This window comes from Perna viridis, chromosome 11 (genome assembly GCF_037379345.1).
Source record: "Perna viridis isolate PV_CMFRI_1.1 ecotype Kerala chromosome 11, ASM3737934v1, whole genome shotgun sequence".
Classification (NCBI taxonomy): domain Eukaryota; kingdom Metazoa; phylum Mollusca; class Bivalvia; order Mytilida; family Mytilidae; genus Perna; species Perna viridis.
This window is the reverse complement of record NC_142455.1, coordinates 1,152,181-1,173,779: the sequence shown is the minus strand read 5'-3', so window position 1 is coordinate 1,173,779 and position 21,599 is coordinate 1,152,181. Positions and strand designations below refer to the sequence as shown.

The window sequence follows — 21,599 nt, the reverse complement described above, 5'->3', positions numbered from 1 at the left end:
AGCAAGAGATGGGTGGGTGGTCATTATATTTTTAAGTGTTTTTATGAGAAGTATTTCTAGAACGCTGATTGAAACAAAATGTGAAGCCATCAAAAAGATTTTTTAAAGTGGAGACCATGAAATAAAGGAGATTTCATGTCGTTGTACCTCATCCAATTCCTATAAGTAAAATCAGAAATTAACAGAATTTTCTATCAAAAGGGGTGATGGTGCATCCCCCTTCCGACAACCCTTGATTTCTGAATGACACTTGCAAGAGTGACAAATAAAAACACCATCGTTGTTTTAGAAAAAATACCATCGTAAACACTTAATTTGCACTACTTCGATTGGTTGTAGCACAGTGCGTATGCTTGTACACGCTGTTAATGACAAATATGAAATGACAACAGAAAATAATTAACACAACTGTAAGAGATATTTTTTTAATTCCTTACAGGAGGCCGAAAGGTCCAAAGTTAACGAATCATTTGATAAAATAAATACCAATCATATATGTACTAGTATATTGTAAATTTAGATATGCTGTACACGTGTTTCAAGGAGTAACCATTCATCAGCAGCATTAAAATAAAATATGTAGGAAGATTATAATCAGCATAATAATTGTATACTAGTCAAAACCAACACTATGGAAATAGGAAGTTAAATCAAAGAGGTTCTATATGTACCATGTATAATACAAGGAATGAAACCTCGGTATTTTAGGTATTTTGAAATTGGTAATTATACTGCACAGTTTACTCAATTACTCCTGCAGTGCTGGAGGTTGTCTGGCAAGCTATTTTCTGAGTTGGTGCCATCCTAACCTCTAGCATCTCTCATGTTGAAAGCCACCGCAAATGTGAATTAGCTAAACATGTGTTTTAAAATATTTAATGTCTTTTATTACTATAAAAGAAGTTTAACCTACCGGAAATCAAGTGATGAAAATCTTATTTCTTGTTAAATATCTAGAAAACATTTGTAATGAAGACAGTTATCGAAGTGACCAGCCATCTTTTTACGGAATACAACATATTTTTGACAAAACGAACTCAAAGGTTGTAAAGGCAATTCATTGGTTATTTTAATATGTTCGTTACGCATATTTTAAAATCCGTAATTTTATCAAGCGGAGTTACACATTTAAAAAGCTAAAAATCAAATGTGAAGTTCATTTAATCTGCTTTCACAAAGGATTTCCAGGACTGCTAGATTTTCTAACCGGGAAGGTCATTTGTTTTTCTTCTATTTATCCACCTTATCCCGTGTTACTGTAAAGTAACTGTATAAAATGTTTTAAATGGTAACTATTTTACAATAATTCTGCCGATTTTAAAGAACGGCGGAACGAGCGGTATGCAATATGGCGCTCAGAAGTAAGAGGTTGGGATAAGGAGGAACAGAATTCTAACCTCTTAAGTAGTAGGAGTATTTACTTAATATAAGAAATAGAATCTGATGTAATTGGGGGTAAGACAAGATTGACACCACAAACAGTAATGTTTTATAGTATTGGTAAGGGTAATCAGACACTCTTTTGTAAATCAGAGAATGAACTACATGTACGTATATGAAACTTATTGACTGGATCAATGGATTCTACTTGATTAAAGCATGACTAGCGATGTTTAACAGGCTATACAGTATTGCTTTTGTCTTGTTTCAATCGGTTGTTTTCTACTGATTTTAGTAAGTGTTTTTTTTAAAGTTTTGTGGAGGTTTGTCTTGTTCTTTTGTTTAATCTTCTGTTTTTTGTTGTTTTTGTTTTTGCTTTTTTGGTTTTGGTTTATAACATTTTTTGTATTTAAAAGTCTATATTTGATTCTAAATACTTATATATTGATTAGATTGAACGAGATAAAAAAATTGGATTTCCTCCATTAAACATTGCTATTTTCAATATGAAGTTAATATATTGTGAACGGTGTATCGATATTCGTATTTTTTAAGTTTTTGCGGGAGAAAGTGCAAGAGTGAAATTACCGAATTTATTTCAGTTTGATGTTTGTTTTTTTTACACTGGGAACATTCGGTAAATCACTGTTATCTATGTAATGAAAGAAAACATTTTAAATTTATAGCAAATCTTGTCATCGATTAATGACAAATAAAAAAAAAACAACAGAAAAAAATACAAGCACAACTATATGGAAAGCCGAATGGTGCAAAGTTAACGAATAAATTTGGCATGGATTCGGAAGCAATTAGAGCTTCAAGGTCAGCCTTCTCGAGAAATTACATAATAAACACATAATTATATTACTATGTATAAAATAGAAATAAGTTACTTAAAAAAATAGAAAACATTGCAATGAATGAAATGCACTTTTTAGGAAATGTGATTCTAAGCCCTCAAATTCTTTTCTGTCAAATTTTCAACACTCATTTAAAAACGCTGACGTGATGATTTAATGTCTGAGAGGTTATCTAATTGAAATCAATTATATACACACATTTAACACATACGATGTCATAAATATACAAATTTAATCCAACTTCCGTACCGAACAGCCGTTATTTTGGCTACGTCTAGGGAAATTTTTGTCACAAAAGCTACCGTATTTGTCATATTAGAAAAGAAATAAGTCCTTCCGGGGGTAGATTTGTACTCATTTTAACATGGGTTTGGCATTTATATTCTAATTTAACACCTCGCTGTCGCCCGATGTTAAATAATCGAATATAAATGCGGTACCCATATTAAAACGAGTACAAATCTACCCCCGGAAGGAATTATATCTTAATCATTAAATTTGAGTGGAAATGTTACATATGTAGTGAGTAATCAGGGGAACCAAGGTTATAGATTTTCATAATACTTCTTTGTTACCCCCCGTGTGTAGTCTTTACTGTTCATTCTTGCTAGGAAGATGTTCAAGGAGTTTTGGATTGGGGTTAGGGTAGATAGTATTGCAAATCCAAGGGGTTTTGGAAATTTTTGTCATTTCTACTTTTTAGTTACTTAACTGTGAAATGACAAATGATGATATGGAAACCCCTTTTCTGACCCCTGGGAAAAAATCAATTATCCGCTATTTTTGTATTAATGAGTTTTTGCAAAGAAAAGCTCGGCTTGCATGAAAATGCCTGCTTTACCCGAAAACCCAATTTTCCTTACCTAAACGTAGAGAAGTCAGAAATGTTAACCCTCTTTTCAAGCCCATTGATAAGTATGGAAGTATGGAATCGTTAGTCAAAGATTTTTTTTATGTAAACTACGGCAACAACTGCATTTTATCTTTCAATTAGTGACGCCCAGTATAAAAAATATAACAATTACTCTTTAGATACAATAAATGATGACGATTCACACAGATTATTAACCGAATCTTCCATCCTGGATTTTGTTTAACCATACATCGACGTATTGCTTTCTTATTTCAAATTTGATAATAACCCCCATAAAAATCAAATGCTTGCTCCCTTATATTATTTTCTTCTTGTAGTATCCGTAACACTGACTGAATTAAGTTGTTGCGAAATGCGTTGATAAAACTATACAAAACAGTGATTAAAGTGCCAGAATATTGTTCTAACTCCGAAAATTGGATCGGGGATGAGTCACGATTTAAGTAGCAGTCTTTTCAAGAATCATGCATATTCTGCAAAATGTAATACATCTGAAAAAGGCTACATATTTTTATTTTGTTGCTTTATAGGTCTATATGATGAAATGTATAATTATTCATTCCAATATGTCTGCTCTTAGGAGATAATCCACATTGAAAATCCAACAGTTTCTATTGTATTTTGGTGTCATTTACATAGTTATCTCCCTTAATTATGAATTCTACAGTACATTCTATATAATGTTATTTATGCTAAGAGCTCGGGGTGAATGAAAAACCACGTCAATTTTTGTTAACTATAAGAATTTAAACAAAATATAAAAAATAAAAATATGTAGGCCTTCCAACCATGAATAATATTTTGCATGATTCTTAGGAGGAGTGCTCCTTAATCATCCTTTTTCCACTAATTAAACTTGAAATCTACTTTTCTCTGGGTAGAATGGTAGATTAATCAGGGGGACCAAGATTCTAGCAGAAATCAAAAGTGTGTAATCCAGTGGCAAAGACCAGGCATGGAAAACAGACAAACACAACAAAGAACATAAAGTAACTAAAATCATACACACAAAGTAACAAAAGTAAATAAGCTACTCAGACTCCACTAAAACTGGGAGTACTTGCGTGTCTCTGCTGTAACACTACACATCATGATCTCGTGGCACTCGGGAGGTAGGTTCCTTATAAGCTAAATTAGATTTCAACTGTGTTTATTTATTACTATTATCATGCAATAATTAAGATCTTGCAAAAAACTTTTTAGAACTTTCTTTTCTGGATTCGGTGATAAAAAAATATCTTTTATAATAGGATTTTAAAAATGATAAAAATGTACTGAACAGTAGAGTTTTTCCTGATATGACCATATTATTGCTCGCTAGTGTTAATTTGCCAGCAATTGTTCTCTAGCTTTAGACAAGTGAATTTTTGTTACGCGTGCAATGATTTTCCTGGAGAGGACGCTTACCCTACCGGTCTACCTGGTCCATGCTCCCAGTTTTTAGTGGAGTCCGAGTTGCTCATTTACTTTTGTTACTTTGTATGTATGATTTTAGTTACTTTATGTTCTTTGTTGTGTATGTCTGTTTTCCATGTCTGGTCTTTGTCTCTGGATTACATTCTTTTGATTACCGCTATAACCTTGGTTCCCTTGATTACTCTTTCTTAAAGTTTACATCAAATTTATTCCTCAAACAGTATGCTTTTATGGTATTGGCAACAGTATTAAATTTAATAAGGCACTATTTGTCAAACGAACATGGCCAGAATAAATATGCCCGTCTATATATTCAGATTGGAAAGTACAGGTCAAGAGATTAAATGGCTTAACACTTGACTTGATATCGGTGGATGCTACTTGATCATGAATACAGGCTTTATAATATTGATTTAATTTCGTTTTATTTTTGTTCCTTTGTTTTGGTTACTTACTCTCTGTTTATTTGTTTCATTTTGGCCTTGTGTTTGTTTTTTAGGGCCCTTTTGTTTGTTTGGTTTTAAATACGAGTGTACTAATACGATTTTAATCTGGTGAGATGAAATAATAAAGTTTTTACTTTCTACATGCAATTTATTTTTTTTCATTTCAACGTACTTTAAAAATTGTGGCGTTATTCCTGAAATAAACTGACTATAATTATCTAAACACACATATAAATTACACAATAAAACTAGTCCATGTCAAAAGTCAAAAGTCCAGCGCCCTAGACCACGCGGCCAGCTAGGCTATATAAAAATATAGCTTTCGCTCGCCGGATCATTCCTCCTCGTAGGATTAATCTAGGGCTGTAACTTAGTACACGATTAATGGTAGTACGGAAAAGCTATATTTTTATATAGCCTAGCTCGTAAGTAAATCTAGAGCGCTAACGTAAGCACATGATGTAACTGAGTAGGACAACCTCTGATGGTATCGAGTAAGACAATAGAGGATCTGTAACAGCATACAAATACAGCCGCATCGAGGATATAATACATATAAGAAGTTTAATGGGGTGAGGCTCTACTATCTTACTTGCAATTATATATATATATATATATATATATATATTGTAGCATTTCCCCGTGACTGTGTTGGTGACTGATGACAAGTGGTGCATTTGGTTGCAACATTTACACCTTTTGTCACCTCATGAGCGACTCTCGCCTGTAGTCAAGTTGGGCTTAGATATTTCAGCCCTCACAAGCAGACTACGCAAACTGTCTGGCTATCTGGATCAATCATAGGTGGTTCGGGAAAGACTTTGGATAATGTTGAGTTTCTCTCGACAGAGCCCCGGTGCTCACGAATGGTATTGGGGCTGTTTTAAGGCAGGGTGGTATGTTAGAAGACAAGGGGTTCTTTTACATTTTTTCTTTGCCTTGTACTGCAACAGACTACTTCTTGGGATATTGTGAATTTTATTGAACCCTTGTTTGATGGTCTTGTATCTATATCCCTTACTTCTTAAATTGTTCTTCGTACAGGCGGTGTTGCCATAGATGTCACAGTGGTACGAGTTCGAGTCCCGCGGAGGGAACGATCACCTAGAGCTGTCCCGTACTCTCATACATCGTGTACTAAGTTACAACCCTAGATTAATCCTACGACGAGGAATTACCCGAACGGCGAAAGCTATATTTTATTGCCTAGCTGGCCGAGTGGTCTAGGACACTGGACTTTGTGCAGGTGGTATTGCAATAGATGTCACAGCGGTACGAGTCCCGCGGAGGGAACGACCAAAAATTTGCTACGCACATTTGACAGTTCTAACATCGTTGAGAATTTTTCACACCCTTCTACGCATACATTTTCTGTCTGTATCAATTTGATCCGGTGGAGCATTCTAGCGAATATTAGATAAAATCTAAGGAGATTTCATCGTGAGAAATAACAAAAACGAGCCATACTAATCCGAACGAACGAAATGACCCCCTTCTCAGCTCACCCACCAACCTTCTTCGATTTGGATTACAGAAGGGGTGAGTTTCCACTTCCTGTTATGTTCCATGTTATAAACAGACAGTAAATTCCTAAATTTTCTTTTCAAAGTGACATGCGTATTCCGTAAGTATATTTTCTGATATATGACGAGTTTTGGAGGTTTCTGGAACAGAGTTATGTTGCTACGAGATTGAAGTCATCACTGCTGAAGTGTTATGGTCGCCATCATGAACTCGTGGATCGTTATGGTGTATCCATCTGCTCCATAAAAAAACTGATTTGTTCAACGTGTCATAGTTTTCCTTTCCTCTTTCGTTTACCCCGGTCGTAACTTTTTATGAGCAACTCGGCGGGTGTTTCTAGAAAAGCAGAGGGCGCTTATCCTACCGGTGCATCTGGCCCATGCTCCAAGTTTTGGAGTCCGAGTTGCTCATTTACTTCTGTTTCTTTGTATGTATTATTTTAATCACTTTATATTCTTTGTTGTGGTTGTCTGTTTCCATGTCTGCTTTTCTCCCTGGATTACATTCTTTTGATTTCCGCTGGAATCTTGGTACCTTTGATTACTCTTTGATTTCTTTTTCTGAAAAACGTAAATGCGATCCTTACCCGATGCTAACTTTGAAACAGTCGTGTATTTTGCATTCCCATGCGGAATTCTTTCAATTATATCATAGTCAACTGATTTCCATATTGTTGAGAAGTAGTGACCACGAAGTCCATATACTGTTACATCATATTCACTCCATGTCACATCAGGATTCATGGAAACTATTAACAGAATCAAGGATGTATAGAAAAATATCGTACACAAGTATGACAAGATTCCTAACAAAACGTTTAAAAAGAAATTTTATCATTCCCTTTGTTGTACCGTGTCCGTATGTGAGACAGAGTGTGTAACGTATTTCCAAATACATATCCAAACGATTCGGTAAACGAATTTGCATACAGAATTGAATTTTGTGACACAAAATAGACGTTTGATACATAATTTATTTTTGTGATACAAAATTGAAAATGTGTAGTATGTTATAATCTTTGTTAATCACTTTTGTCTATACAATTTTGAGTACAAAACCACAAGAGTCCCATTCCCCGTAGCACCTTGTAAACTTGATATCGTATATTTTTAAGCTATTAAAAACTGGACATCGTTTCATTATGTCGCTATTGTATAACCGGAGATATGTTTTTTTTATTTGGGGGAGGTGGGAATTGGATATAACTGGATATTTTTCTCTTAGCTATCGCAGAACTTCATATCGTATTTTTTCTTGGCTATGGTTGACTGAACATCGTGTTTTTTGTTGTTGTTGTCATTGTATAACGATTTAATTGTTTGCGTAGTAATGCGCACGCTGTGCTAGAAGTTGGTGTTCAAAGTAATATTTATTCGAAAAACCCTTGTAGATAAAGTAGTTCCTTGCTTTTGGCTCTTGCCAAGAATGTGTCATTTGGTTGGGTAGGCGTGGAGCCACCACCCCTTTCGATGGCAGATTCCTGTTCGGACTCATACATGAATTGACGAACAATAACATGGAACATGACTTTTCTTTCATAACAATGTCGATATTTATCGCTTTGGTTTCAGCCAGCAAAAATAATTTTTCTGAAGTACATTGACATATTGGGCATCCATCCATCATTTACCCGAGAGAAAATATACTGTCAGCACAATTAGGGATCAGGTATTCTGAACCAAGGAAAATAGTCTATGGGGGCATGTAGTAGGTGTCAGAGTGTCGGTGATCAAGAATTACGAGAACCGGGAATAAAGTTTGCTGGATTTTTCTCTCTTTGTATTGCTTTTTTTCTAATTTCAGTTAGGGGAGATTTATTTATGCCCGGGTCCTTTTATTTCGAAAGAGGGGAGTTGAGTTTCGTTTAGTTCTTTTTTTGTTTTGTTTTTCGGGAGGAGAAATGTAGTTTTGCGAAAAATGTTCTTGTCTTTATTTTGACATGAATTGTCTAGTATTGATTATTTAATCATTTATTCGTTGACTTCATGTATAAAAAATGTTAAATTTCCTATCAACACTGTTGCACTTTATAGATATCAATAACAGTCATTGTTCACTTGCATCTGTTCTGAACTTCTCGGTATCCGTCTACAAGTTTCTGAATTGTGGAATATTTGAATCAGTTTTAAATGAAGTAACTCATACACCTCATGTGCAGAAGATTGCTTCGGTTGCATGATCCCAATTAGAAATTGTCGCCAAATACAGCATCAATTAGTTTACATTTTAGGTGTAAATTCCTGGTATGATTATTTTCACTTTTTATTAAATGGTCTGTCGGAATAAGCATAGAAGCACACGTCTCATGTTCATTTAAAGCTGCATTAGCTGTCATTTTCGTAAGTTTTTGTTTTTGTTTCTGTTGAAATATGGCTTAACTTTGACTTATTTCTACTAAATTTTACTTTTCTTGTACAATTTCATTTGATATCCACAAACACAATGCTTTAAATACATGAAATAGGTGTCTATATAGTTAATGTCTCGCAAGACAAAAAATCGACCTAGATAAGTTCGTATGCATGTGACTTCTGGTGACCTTCACCCGCGCATGTGCTGTAAGGATCGCTTCTTGAATAACAAACCTGATTGCAAAATGAACGTGGTTATTCAACGACAAGGAAAACCGACGTATTCAAGCCATAAAAAAAAGATCCTTTTGAAACTTATGTATTGTGATATAATTCAGCTCAAATATGATCATTGTTTATTTGAAAACTAATCGAGAAATAGATGAAATGAAATGTAAACAAGACACTTGCTTACCTGCGTATCCGTTATTGTTATTACATGTATTTCTTTACCAAGATTAAAGTATTTTTAACCCTGGTGAATATCCCGTCGGCAATCTTCGGAAGTAATGGCGAAAAATAATTAGATCAGACCAATCGATTTTCTCTGATTAAAAAAAACGTTGCCTTCACAATATTCTGTAGGTATTATCGACAATAATTGCCTCAGTTGCATTACTACAAACTTATTTCATTGAATCAGCACAATTCAGTAAAATCAAAATTGAAAAAAATTGGCAGCTAATGCAGCTTTAAGCTTCTCAATAATTTCCATTGTTTGTCTCTTCCTTAACAACAGATCATGTAGTCTGCACACAAATTTTTCCCTTTCCCAATAATGGCATGACTCCCCCATTTCACTAGAATGTTTTTCCTAGCCTTGTAGTCCGGGATTACTGAAACCATAGACTTTCAAAGGTCCGTCGTTAACAACTGACTTCTTTTGACCTTTGTTTGACTTCGTCAACGGAAGTGGTGTTGATTTGCCTTTCTCCTTTCCACCGTTACTGTTATCATTGGAGCCTCCACCACCATTTGCTACAACAAAAAGACGTAAAAGTTAATGTTGGGCACAATAATAATGTGTCATTAAAAATTAAATGACACATATGTTGATTAGAAGAAAAATAAAAAAAAACTTCGTCTTCAATTTTGTCACTAACATTGATATTATCAACATTTTTAAATTCGTTCATTTTTGGAGCTTTGTTTTAACTATGATATTTTTCCTTAATATTTGAATAAACTGAATGCCAAGGCGCATATTTGAAAAAAACCCTCGTACTTAGTTTGTTTGTGTTAACCACGTGATTGAAGTTATATACAGGAAAATGCTGATGATCCAAATAAAAGATATGTTTGTACAACTTAACAAATTTATTTTATTCGTTTCTAGTTCATAAGTACATAGTAATAAGCCCGTCAAAAGGCTCGCTCTAAATATCTTTTGTACAGTTACAATTTCAGTGAAAACAAAAGGAGTTGGAATCTACATGTGTGTTTGGAATAGAACCAATGCAAGTAAAATTTGTGTACGTACATCACTTACATACAGTCATACCTTGATTTGACACAGGAGCTGATTCACATATTATACCAATATAAATCACTGCCATGCAGAATAAAACTACAAATGCAATTCGTACGTCCATGCTTGTAGGTAAAAAAATAACCAATCCAATAATCAAAGATCTGCTTTTATACAAGTTTTAATCCTATTTACCAGTTTTAATGAATTCTGTAAGGTCATGTCATATCAATTAAATAACTTCTGACTTTTAAATCTGGATTTCCCCTTAGGTTCCGTTACATTGTTCATTGTTGACGTATATAATATTTTTGAATGACCGCCGTTAGATGAACTGTTTGAAATACAATTCTATCAACATTAATTTTCTAAATTGTTCAAGAAAATTCCATTTAAATGACGCACTTAAATAAATTTGCGAAAGATGATTTTATAGTTTGTTGATGTTTGAGATAGAATTTAAAATAGATATTTTGAATTTACTCGTTTGACGTAATTTTAAGTACTATTAACCCTAGAGCCTTTGCCATTAAGATGGTTCAGTAAACAAAAAATTATAGGAGTTGGTAAATCTTATTCCATTCCTTAATACTGTTCAAATTTTTAAAAAATAAACAGCAAAAAAAAAAGCAAAATTACTTTTGACGAAAATGTGTAGTGGTCCACGTTTGCAAAATGTGAAATGTTATGCATTAAAGTACTTGAAAGTATAAATTTTATATGAAATGTTTAAAAAATTGCACCGAATTCGTTATTTCCTTGCTAAATTATAAAATGGCAGGGACTGTATGATAAAGAGTAATCATGGGAACCAAGGTTATAGCGGTAATCAAAAGAATGTAATCCAGGGACAAAGACCAGACATACACAACAAAGAACATAAAGTAACTAAAATCATGCATACAAAGTAACAAAAGCAAATGAGCAACTCGCACTCCACTAAAAACTGGGAGCATGGACCAGGTGCACCGGTAGGGTAAGCGTCCTCTGTTTTTCTAGAAACACCCACCGAGTTGCTCATAAAAAGTCAAGTCCGGGGTAGACAAACGAGGAAAGGAAATAAATCAATTTTCATGTGCAGATGGATACACCATAACGATCCACGAGTTCATGATGACGACCACAAAACTTCTGTAGTAATGACTTCAATCTTGTAGCAACATAACCCTGTTCCAGAAGCCTATTTGTTAGAGTTCTAGCGCGATACAAAAAGTCTGTGTAGTTTCGGCAAGATCTGGCATAACGTATGAGTCGTGTGATATGAACACTCCATACGCAAATAAAAATTGTGTTTCTGTCGTTCACGTTTCCTGAGGACGCTTACCCTACCGGTGCACCTGGTCCATGCTCCCAGTTTTTAGTGGAGTCCGAGTTCATTTACTTTTGTTACTTTGTATGTATGATTTTAGTTACTTATGTTCTATGTTGTGTGTGTCCTTTTTCCATGTCTGGTCTTTGTTCCTGGACTACATTCTTTTGCTTACCGCTATAACCTTCGTTCCCTTGATTACTCTTTCAAAATAGTAAGATTTATGAAAAATACCGAATTCCTCTTTTTCAGTACTTTAATAGGCAGATCAAACTTTGACATATAACGTGCCCCTTTTGGTTAAACGTTATTTTTAAATTCTTATAAAACATTCCATATTTTAATTAAAAAATCACTTACATGTGTGATATATATACGGTGAATATGACATACAAACTGTGATTTTGTATTTAGATATTTTTTTTTATAAATTTATTCTAAGGCTGTGTATCTCATATTGTAGGTATACTGTTTTATATGATCAAATATGTCATTCCTGGTCTATTTATTGTTTCGTTTCCACTTTTATGTTGATGGCCACCTGTGTATAATGTCTTTTAAGGCCAGCTGCCGTATTTTGCGTTAAATGTTACTTTCAGTAACTTTAGTAAAACTTGGAAGAAAAGATAAGTCGTACATAAAACTTAATTTTATTTCCATCTATCCTTCTAACAAAACTTTTACATACATCTTACAAACAACACATTGAAATAGGAAACAAATCACATGATCTCGTACAATGTTGATGAGCAAAAAGAAAAATTGGTATTTTCATATTTCAAACGTTTTACATCTTAATTTCTGACCATAATAGTTGTTTTTTACCCATTGAAATGTTCTAAGCATTGCAACTATTTTAACAAAGACGTTAACTAGGGAACTACGTCAGAGTATTTTTCATCCTTATAGCTTAATATAAGACAAAAATACCCATCACTGTATCTACAATCCGTCGAAAGTTTCTCATACACCTTTTTATGACCACAGAACTCAAGTGTTAAAAAAATATCCGGTGTGAATTAGTAGTTCATTGAATATTATCAATCCAATCAATACAAGTTATCCACGGATAAATCTACCGAATTAAGTTTTTGATATCTAAGTACAGATGACTACGAGAAAACATAATTTACGAAACGTACAATCGATACTTAATCATATGACATGAAGGGACACAAACAAACACTTTGAAGATATCTACAATAATAATAAGAAAACTGTTTTCATTTAATAAAAAAGAAGAACTTTCAAGAACGGCTTGAATAAAGTAAATAATTTGGGTACCAACTTTGATATTTAAAATTAAACATGAAATCTAAAACTTTCCAATAACGGTACATTTTATCAAGATAAAATAAGCATGATAAAACCAATAAAGAGAAATATAGCATCAAAAGTGAAGACAGAATTCAGTTCTATGCATTGGAACTTGCTCATTATCTAATATAATACACAACCAAAAGTAGTCCACATCAGAATCATGGAATGTGGTGTAATTATCATGATTATTATGTGTGGCAGTGTAACTTGCATATTTTATACATACATGTTCTTAATACCAAAATGTAGTTATGCCCCTTCAAGCTATGTAGATCGCACACACCACGCACACGTATATTGTTATATAAAAAAATACAGCGAATAAAATAGTAAGTTCAGAGAATAGAGTTTGTCTTCCATTCGTCGAATGGCAATTATCTTATCAAATGTCTTATGTTCATAAGTAGAAAATAAACATGATATTATAAGACTCAGATCTCTCATCAGCAACATAAGAACCAAATACTTTTAAGACGTTCAAGATCGCCATCAGGTGACTGTCATTAAATCAATGGAAGTCCAACAATTCTATTTCCTAAACAATTGTACTGGCTGTAATAAGCACAATAAACCATAACCCTTACATGAATGTTATAAAAAGACAGTAAAGCTCAATTGGAATGAGGCATTTTTTATCTGCAAATTATTATTTTATTTTTATTATTTTTTTCGTTTTAGGGGGAATACGCTAGTTCCGCGCCCCATGAATCCGAGCCATAAATATTCAGTTCGATGAAATAAATAGGAAAAGATACTTTTAAGGATAGACAGTGAAAACAGATTCTCCTCAAACTTTAGAAAGCATGTTAAAATACCAATATAACTATCAAGAGTTGAAGTATAATTTAAATCTGAACTTGGCTAGCGGAGAATTTTTTTCGGTTAAGTTATTAAAACGGATATTAAAATATAATATGGCGGCAACCCGCTAATCTAAATTCAACCAAAATCCCCTGTAGTGTATACCTAATCACTAGCTGAGAATGTCAAGGTGAACGCACATTCCAAATGAGCTGTACTTGAATACTTGTTCCATTTATATAATGCTTACATCAAAGTATGCTATATAATTAAGACAACGTTATCAGTTGTGACAAGAATTTGACATAAAAGATAAAGGAAACACGAAAAAAAAAATGAATGGTAATTTACCATAGCCATCCAATTAGTTTTCGCAGCATTTTATTTTTACAAATATGAAATATAAAAAAAAAGAATTTTATCGTACCCAAGGTAAATTCTCTCGAATAAAGGGTTCAATAAGCCGGACATTTTTACAACTCTAATCAATTCTTACTGACTACTCAAATTTTAATTTTTTAATCCTTTTAAGACTCAATTACAGTAAAACCTGTGAAATCAGAATCCTATCTAAAGAAGATTTCCTAAGGTCTTTTATGTAAGAATAAGCTTTCTGAACTTGTATAAACCAAACATGATCTAATTAATATTAGATCTATCAATTGTTCCATTTAGCCAATCAGGGTTCATCTATCATGATTTTGACAACAGTATTCAAAGAGAAAAAAAACCCGAGGATTCTGAAAAGGTCATCTGAACAGAAAGTAGAATGGAGTGTTGTTAGATCCTACATGGAGTGAGTGAATGAAACAATGGATAGGTCTAATTTTAATCAGACTGAAACCAAATACTGCCTCAATCGTATAATGTTACGGCCCAAAAAGGCTTTGATTAGGACGTGTTTCACAGTCGTTTCCCGGAAATAATAAACAGTAAACCTGCATTTAGAGTACTACTTGGGATAAAGACAAAAATATTCTTTAGAAAAAGACAACGCTAAAAGAGTAACGCTAGTTACCTATGAAGTATTTCTTAAAGGGAATCAAAAGCTACACTAAACCACACAGTACGCACCCTATTTTTAATAAATATCAAATCTGAAACAAAACACAAGAAAAAAAAACCAAAACCACAATGACAAATGTTGCACTAGATAATTATTAAGAACCAATATCAGCTAATGGATTTCACCATGACAATCATTTTCAAGAAGAATTATAGAAATTCCTCAATGTTTTTTTTCAATTCTGTGTGATGAGTTGATTTAGGCAGAAAATACCAAAGCATCAAAATAAAAGGACAACTCAAAAGTGAAATTTAGGAAACAAGGTGGATCTATATACACAATTACATATATAGAACTGAAGAAAAAGAAAACAAGATAGCATAAAAAAACTATAGCAGTTGTAATGTGAACTCACATAAAAACCCATAAGTGACATCAGGTGCTCAGGAGGTAAGTATGTTTCGCTTCACCAGTAGGATTTACAGGATGTATACCATAAAAGAAGATATGACAGGGTTATAGCGTGTAATATAGCACTTGATTAAATAATAGTAATCTAATGCAATTCCATAGGTAATTAACTGGATAATTGAGAGATTTAATTTTTCTATCAAAATGATAGTATTCAGTTTAAGTCTCCTTGTTAATTGTCTAGTTTAACTGTCAAAGATATTCATCAGGTATTGCTCATTCAATCAAGAGAAGACCAACTCTATTCCCTAAAATTAACTGTATTACTAGCTGTAACTTTTACAATGTGACCTTAAAGAACAGGTTTGACTGTAATTATATTTAGGTTAATTTCGCTAAAGTTCCTGATTCTCGTTTATTATAAATATGAGGTTAAAACATTTATAGTATCTATCCCAATTACTGGGAAAAGCAAAGCATGACGAGAATGACAAGACATAAAAGAGGTGAGAACTTAAACAGCCAATTTTGTCCATCACAGAATTCCTTAAGGGTAACAGCTTACCGCCTACTTGATTCACTACATACATTATGCGTTTAGTAATTCAACTATTGCCTAGCAATCATGAATTTAGAGGCACTTTTTTACTGTTGCTGAAAAAAAAACAATGTTAAACCAGGAGCTGATTGTGACGTCATCCTAACATTTTGATGTTTGTTCACTAGTGACTTGGACGAGCAACCATACAAAAACACATCCTGTCTTATTGTTCCATGTTGAAATTTTATCATGAAATTTTAGGTGATTTATTATTGAACTTTTAAACCTTAACACACAAAAAAATTACAGAAATCAAACAGATTGTACTATTTATTTTCTTGACAAAACTTTCAGCCATATTTACATTAGCAAAAAAAAAAGAACAGAACAAAACACAATTGCAAGATTTTGTCTTAAGCAACAGAACCAGAAGTAGATCTGAATATTCATAAACATACCATTAAGTTGAGTGTATCTTAAACGGCAAATAAACTTTACATTCAGCACCAATTCTTGTTCATCAATTGGTTAGTTGCAAAATTAAATTAAAATTTGCACATGTTTCATAAAGAATCTCAAACTAATATTTTTATAACATGTTGAAATTTTTTCTCACATCTACCATTTAAGATAATTTGATTGGTCGAAATTCGAATTGAGGCAAATTTCTATTTTATGAAAATCTGCCTATGACTACCTGAAATAAAGTTAACACGTCTAGTAATTTTAATCATAGAAATTACGTAAAAGATCGAATAAAGATTACATATTTCAATAAAATGTTTTAAGAGTAATGCTGCAGTAATATACATATATTCAAATGTAAAATATTACAGCTGTTTTTGATGGACGCAAAATGTACATATATCTTTTACACTGGATATTGGAAACAAAATATACACATTAAAATTAAAAAATAATAAGTACAAAAGTCATGTTCTGTTTAAGAAGTTATTGTGTGCATTCATAACTGCCATTTTTGAATTTTCATGGAATTGTAATTTGAACTTTACTGCCATTTTGAATTTTCATGGAAATGCAATTTGAACATGAATGTTTTGAGGATCTTGAGGGTAAAACGGTTACAAGTCCATCATGCAAGTTGTAATTATTGCAAATTGAAGTCAGTCACATTTAAAAAATCACAATTATTAGTATTTATTAATTTATTATTAATATTATTATTTATTAATTTACAGTAGATGGAAACCAACTATCCAAGAATCATTATCCAAAAATTAAACTTATCAATGCAATATAAATTTTATTTTACATACAGGCAAGACTTACATTTTATGACACCAGATTTCATATCATGCACTGAAATAATACTGTTGGTATCATCACAATCCATATAAAATTCAGACAATGCCAACAGTAGAGGTGATTCATGGTGCAGATAAATCCGAAGAAGAAACGATGCCTTTTCTATCTATAGACACCATATTTTTACAAAACTATAGACCTTTCTATATACAGCACTGTATTTTGAAGATCTCCCACTAAAATTGACCATATCAAGAAAGATAAGTCTTGCAAAGTGGCAGTTTCATGGTCAATGTATATAATACTTATCTCAAAAGTAAACTATCAAATAACAAATTAAAACTGGTCATGTGGTATGAAACTGTTTCTGTATTAGAAATAAATGTGAATTTGATGTGATTCTGACCTACATGAATCACCCCTGCCTGATTTTTATATAGACTGCTACTTAAGATCTCTCCAAATCCCCCATTTAAATTTTTAATTAGTATTACCTTGAAAGGGATATAAATCTCTGAACAGACAAACAGGTCTCCTGCTAGTAACATCAATATCTAGAAAGCAGTCTGAACCACACACCTGAAGAAATCCATTCAGTAAAGATCACATCATTTCCAATGCTTTTTTACAACTGCCAAAATCAGTCAAATTCTCAAAAACAAGATGAGTTCATTTATAAAAAGAGGGATTTGCTTTAGTATAATCCAGAATCTACTCCATTGTACCAATAAAAAGCTTCATTGAGAGTAGCATGATAAGACCGCAGTGGTCGAACCTTGAACAGTTGGGGCAAGTGTGGACACGATATAAGTTTTTGATACACTTTAGCATAAGAATTTAAATTTATCATGGACACAACATATGGTTTGGACATTATATTACACAAATTTTTTTAATTCAATTTAATTTTCTTTTTAATCAGACCAAAAATAAAAGTAGATTTTTTTAGTGTAGCCCCTTTGACCTCTTATCTAGAAAACCGTAAGAGGTACCTGAAACTTGATTGTAAAATGCAGGCAGGGATTTTTATGAGAAATCCAATAAAAAAAAATTTGAAACAAAAATAAAAAAGTTTTTTGGCCAACTTTGACCCCTATAACTTGAAAACTGCTCAAAACACATAAAATCTGTTGATGCGTTTGCTTACAAATCCAAATTAAATAGGAACTTTCCTTCAGTGGTAAGTAAAATCACATCAAAATTTTAGAACAATTGGTCAACCAACTCTAAAGTTATCACACTGAAATGAACAGTCCCCAGACAACGAAGATGCAGACACAGACAACTGCATCATAACATTATATGTCCACAATTTTTTTTTGAGGTTGTACAAAAAGGAGGAAAACATGAAGAGTGAATAAAAGATTTAACTCGGCCCTTAAGATAAATAAGAGGTAACAATTGGGGCATAATAAAGAAACAAAAATTGTGGCCTAAATATGAAATAAAAAAAATTATCAACAAAGTAAAACTCTTAAACTCCTCATTTGCTCAACACAGATCATGAGACTGAAAAAAGAGGTGTAAAAATGCACCATTTAATATCTAAAATTGCTGTAATACATGACTAGATATGTACACATTTTTCACACACAATTATTAATTACAAAATTTGCAACAACATTGGTTTTATAATCAGTATAATAAAAATTTCATTAATTTGTCAACATCATCACTGAAGTACCAATCCATATAAAATGCAGGCATTGTCTAGGGTAGAGGTGATAGAAGGTGCAGAAAAACTCACCTAACACTTTTTGCAATATATTTGAGTTATGATAATACTTTCTGTATTCAGATCTGTACTTTTGAGTAAACTAATAATTCACATCCTAAAATCAACCAAAATCAAGGACAATAACTCTTGCATGGTGCCAATTTCTTACACAATGTCTTAATATGCAACAACTGAGTGATCATGTGGAGTGAAACTGTTCTTAAATTACCTGAATTATCTAAAAAGTACATTGGTGGATTTTTGACATGCACGAATTGCCTCCTGCCTGATTTTTATAAAGACTTCTACTTCACTTATATTTAAAAAACAATATCTACACATATATAAAACATTATTATATCTTATCAAATCACACTTTCTGACATATTAAATAACTTTGCTGAGGAAATATGCAGGAATGTGATATAATATTTTTTTCTCTCCATACAAGAACACAAGAACATGCACTGTAAATTCAGAAAATGATGTTCTATAAACAAGACATATGCGAGCCTTTGTTCACTGAGCCACTCTCTCAACATCTCAAAAAACAAAGTTTGAAAACAATTGCAATGTGCCATTATAAAGAAAGTTGAGATCGAATCAAGAATGGTCATGCAACATCTAACAGAATACGAATAAGATGCACATGTAGTGGAAGGGGTAAAATACTGAAAACCTGTATCAAGTTCTTGTCTTTTATAGTTTCTGAGAAAAATATGACAAAGTATTTGTTGTATACAGATTGATAGAGATACAACAGTATGCCTTTTGTCATTTGAAGTAGGACAATTATCAGAATTGAATAAATTTAAATTGAAATGAAAACAGTTTTGTAAGAAATGTATTTCTTCTATTTCATTGACAAGCATCACTGGCATCAATTTTATAATTCAAATTAATGTGACATCACTTTCTGAAATTACAATAATATTTTTTTTAACACCACAAAAAAAAAAAAAAAAAACACAATGTATTGAAAATTACACTGATGTACTTGCACAGAAATACTTCAATAAGCAAACTCAACTAGCAACGAAAAAAATTGATATGAACAAAATATACATATTAAACAAAACATACTATGTAAGACAAAGTCATATGTGAAGCTGCAAAAAAACTCTAGATGGGTTGCTATAGTAACAAAAATTAAAATATACTCTGTATAAAGAAATTTGATAGTAAAGTAAAAAAATATAATTTGATATTTATCTGCATGAGGTGGGACGTCAGTAGCTAAAATACCTACTTATCTTCTGCACTGTATCATCTACAAATCTAGAAAATGGCTGTCAATGGATAATTCATTAGACAAAGAAATTGCCATTGAATGCTTCAGAAAAAATATATAATGGCCTACATGTAAGATTTTACTGAAAACTTACTTAAGCTTACACTGGGACAAATTCTAGTAAATAAAATCTGGGGTCACATCCTAGATTATAACCTTTAACCTTTCATCTTTAGTCAAACGATTACAATATGAAGGAGCAGCATACCTATTTGAAATACACTAGTGCAACATTAAATGTTACACTCTTTTTTTCTTCTAAAAGATATAAAAGGAGAAAAAAAAATAACAGAAGACAAGACAGAAATATTACAGAGAAAAGAAATCTAAAATAAAAACAAGAAAAACTTAACATTAAAAACAGATTCCTGACACTAAATACTGAAGGGTTTCTGGATTTTCTTTCAGATATAAATGTTAAAATGATTGTTCAATGAAATAAGTACATTGTACCATAACTACATTTCTCCCATTCTAAACTGGTAATAAAAAATGTTTGTGACTTTTTAAAACACTTGGCGGCAATAAAACTTCTGCCAGAGTTTTCCCGCCATTCAACATTTATCAAGTATTCTACAGAATTCATGGGAGAAAGCGATTTTCCTTCAGCATATTCTTGGTTTAAATTATTTCTCCACTCTCTATGGTAAAATTAAGATTTTAACAGTCTTGATTCTTACAATCTCTAGTGAAGAAATAATTGAAACCATTGAGGGAGAATCTATACTTAAATCAGTAAATTGCTGTTACATGAACATGACAAGCTGTAAATATTGTTGACAAGATTGGCAAATAATCTGTCAACAATTCAATTTTCAGCACAAATAAGTTCACCCCCCCCCCCCAAATAAGTTCACCACCCCCCCCCCCCAAAATGATGTAAGATGCATAAGAAATCTACTTAATCATGAAACGATAACTTTTATTTTACCTTATTAAATCATGTAATGTAAATCGGGATATTCCCAGGACCAATCCACATTTGGTCATTTTCAATTGTTCTTTAGATTGTATCATTACATTCTATATAGGTTTATTTTTTAAAAGATATAAATCTTACCAGGAAATATGTGAAAAATTTAAGGGTTTACAGCATTCAAATCTCTACTGTTAATTTTCCAACAAAATTTTTGTCAAAACCAATCAAATAACTAAAATATTTCTATTTTAGAAACTTGTGCTACAATATATCACACCTTATGGTTAAAACAATTCATAACTATAGCAAGCTCACAAAGAAAATACCCCCTGCTTCAAATGGACTTTAATATAAAACAGTTGTTAAATCATCTCCTTTTGGCATCATCCAATAGTAATTATATACTTTCATGCACATCTAAATATGATACCTAACCTTCCTATAAAAATTTCATCAAGATCAATCGAGTGAGTTAGGGGTTGCGATTATGAGGTTTTAACATGTAAAACCATTTATTTAAATTATCTCCCTTTAGAGTCCTCTGAGAGTGATTATTTTCCTTCATGCACATCTACATATGATAACCTACTTTCCTATAAAACTTTATCCAAGTCCCTAGAGCAGTTTTGAAGGAGTTGTGCTATGGAAAATAAGGACAAACGGATGGACAGACAAACAGACTGTGTTTGCGGGGGTATC

At 32.5% G+C, this 21,599-nt stretch overlaps 1 long non-coding RNA gene across 1 annotated transcript; it reads right to left on the bottom strand.

The window, feature by feature from the left end:
- Window positions 1–8,454: 8,454 nt before the first annotated feature.
- On the bottom strand, window positions 8,455–10,659 carry LOC148602258 (uncharacterized). Its single transcript, XR_015916537.1, has 2 exons — window positions 10,353–10,659; window positions 8,455–9,829 (listed from the first exon to the last, which is right to left on the bottom strand). It is a non-coding gene; the product is annotated as an uncharacterized LOC148602258 (long non-coding RNA).
- Window positions 10,660–21,599: the final 10,940 nt, after the last annotated feature.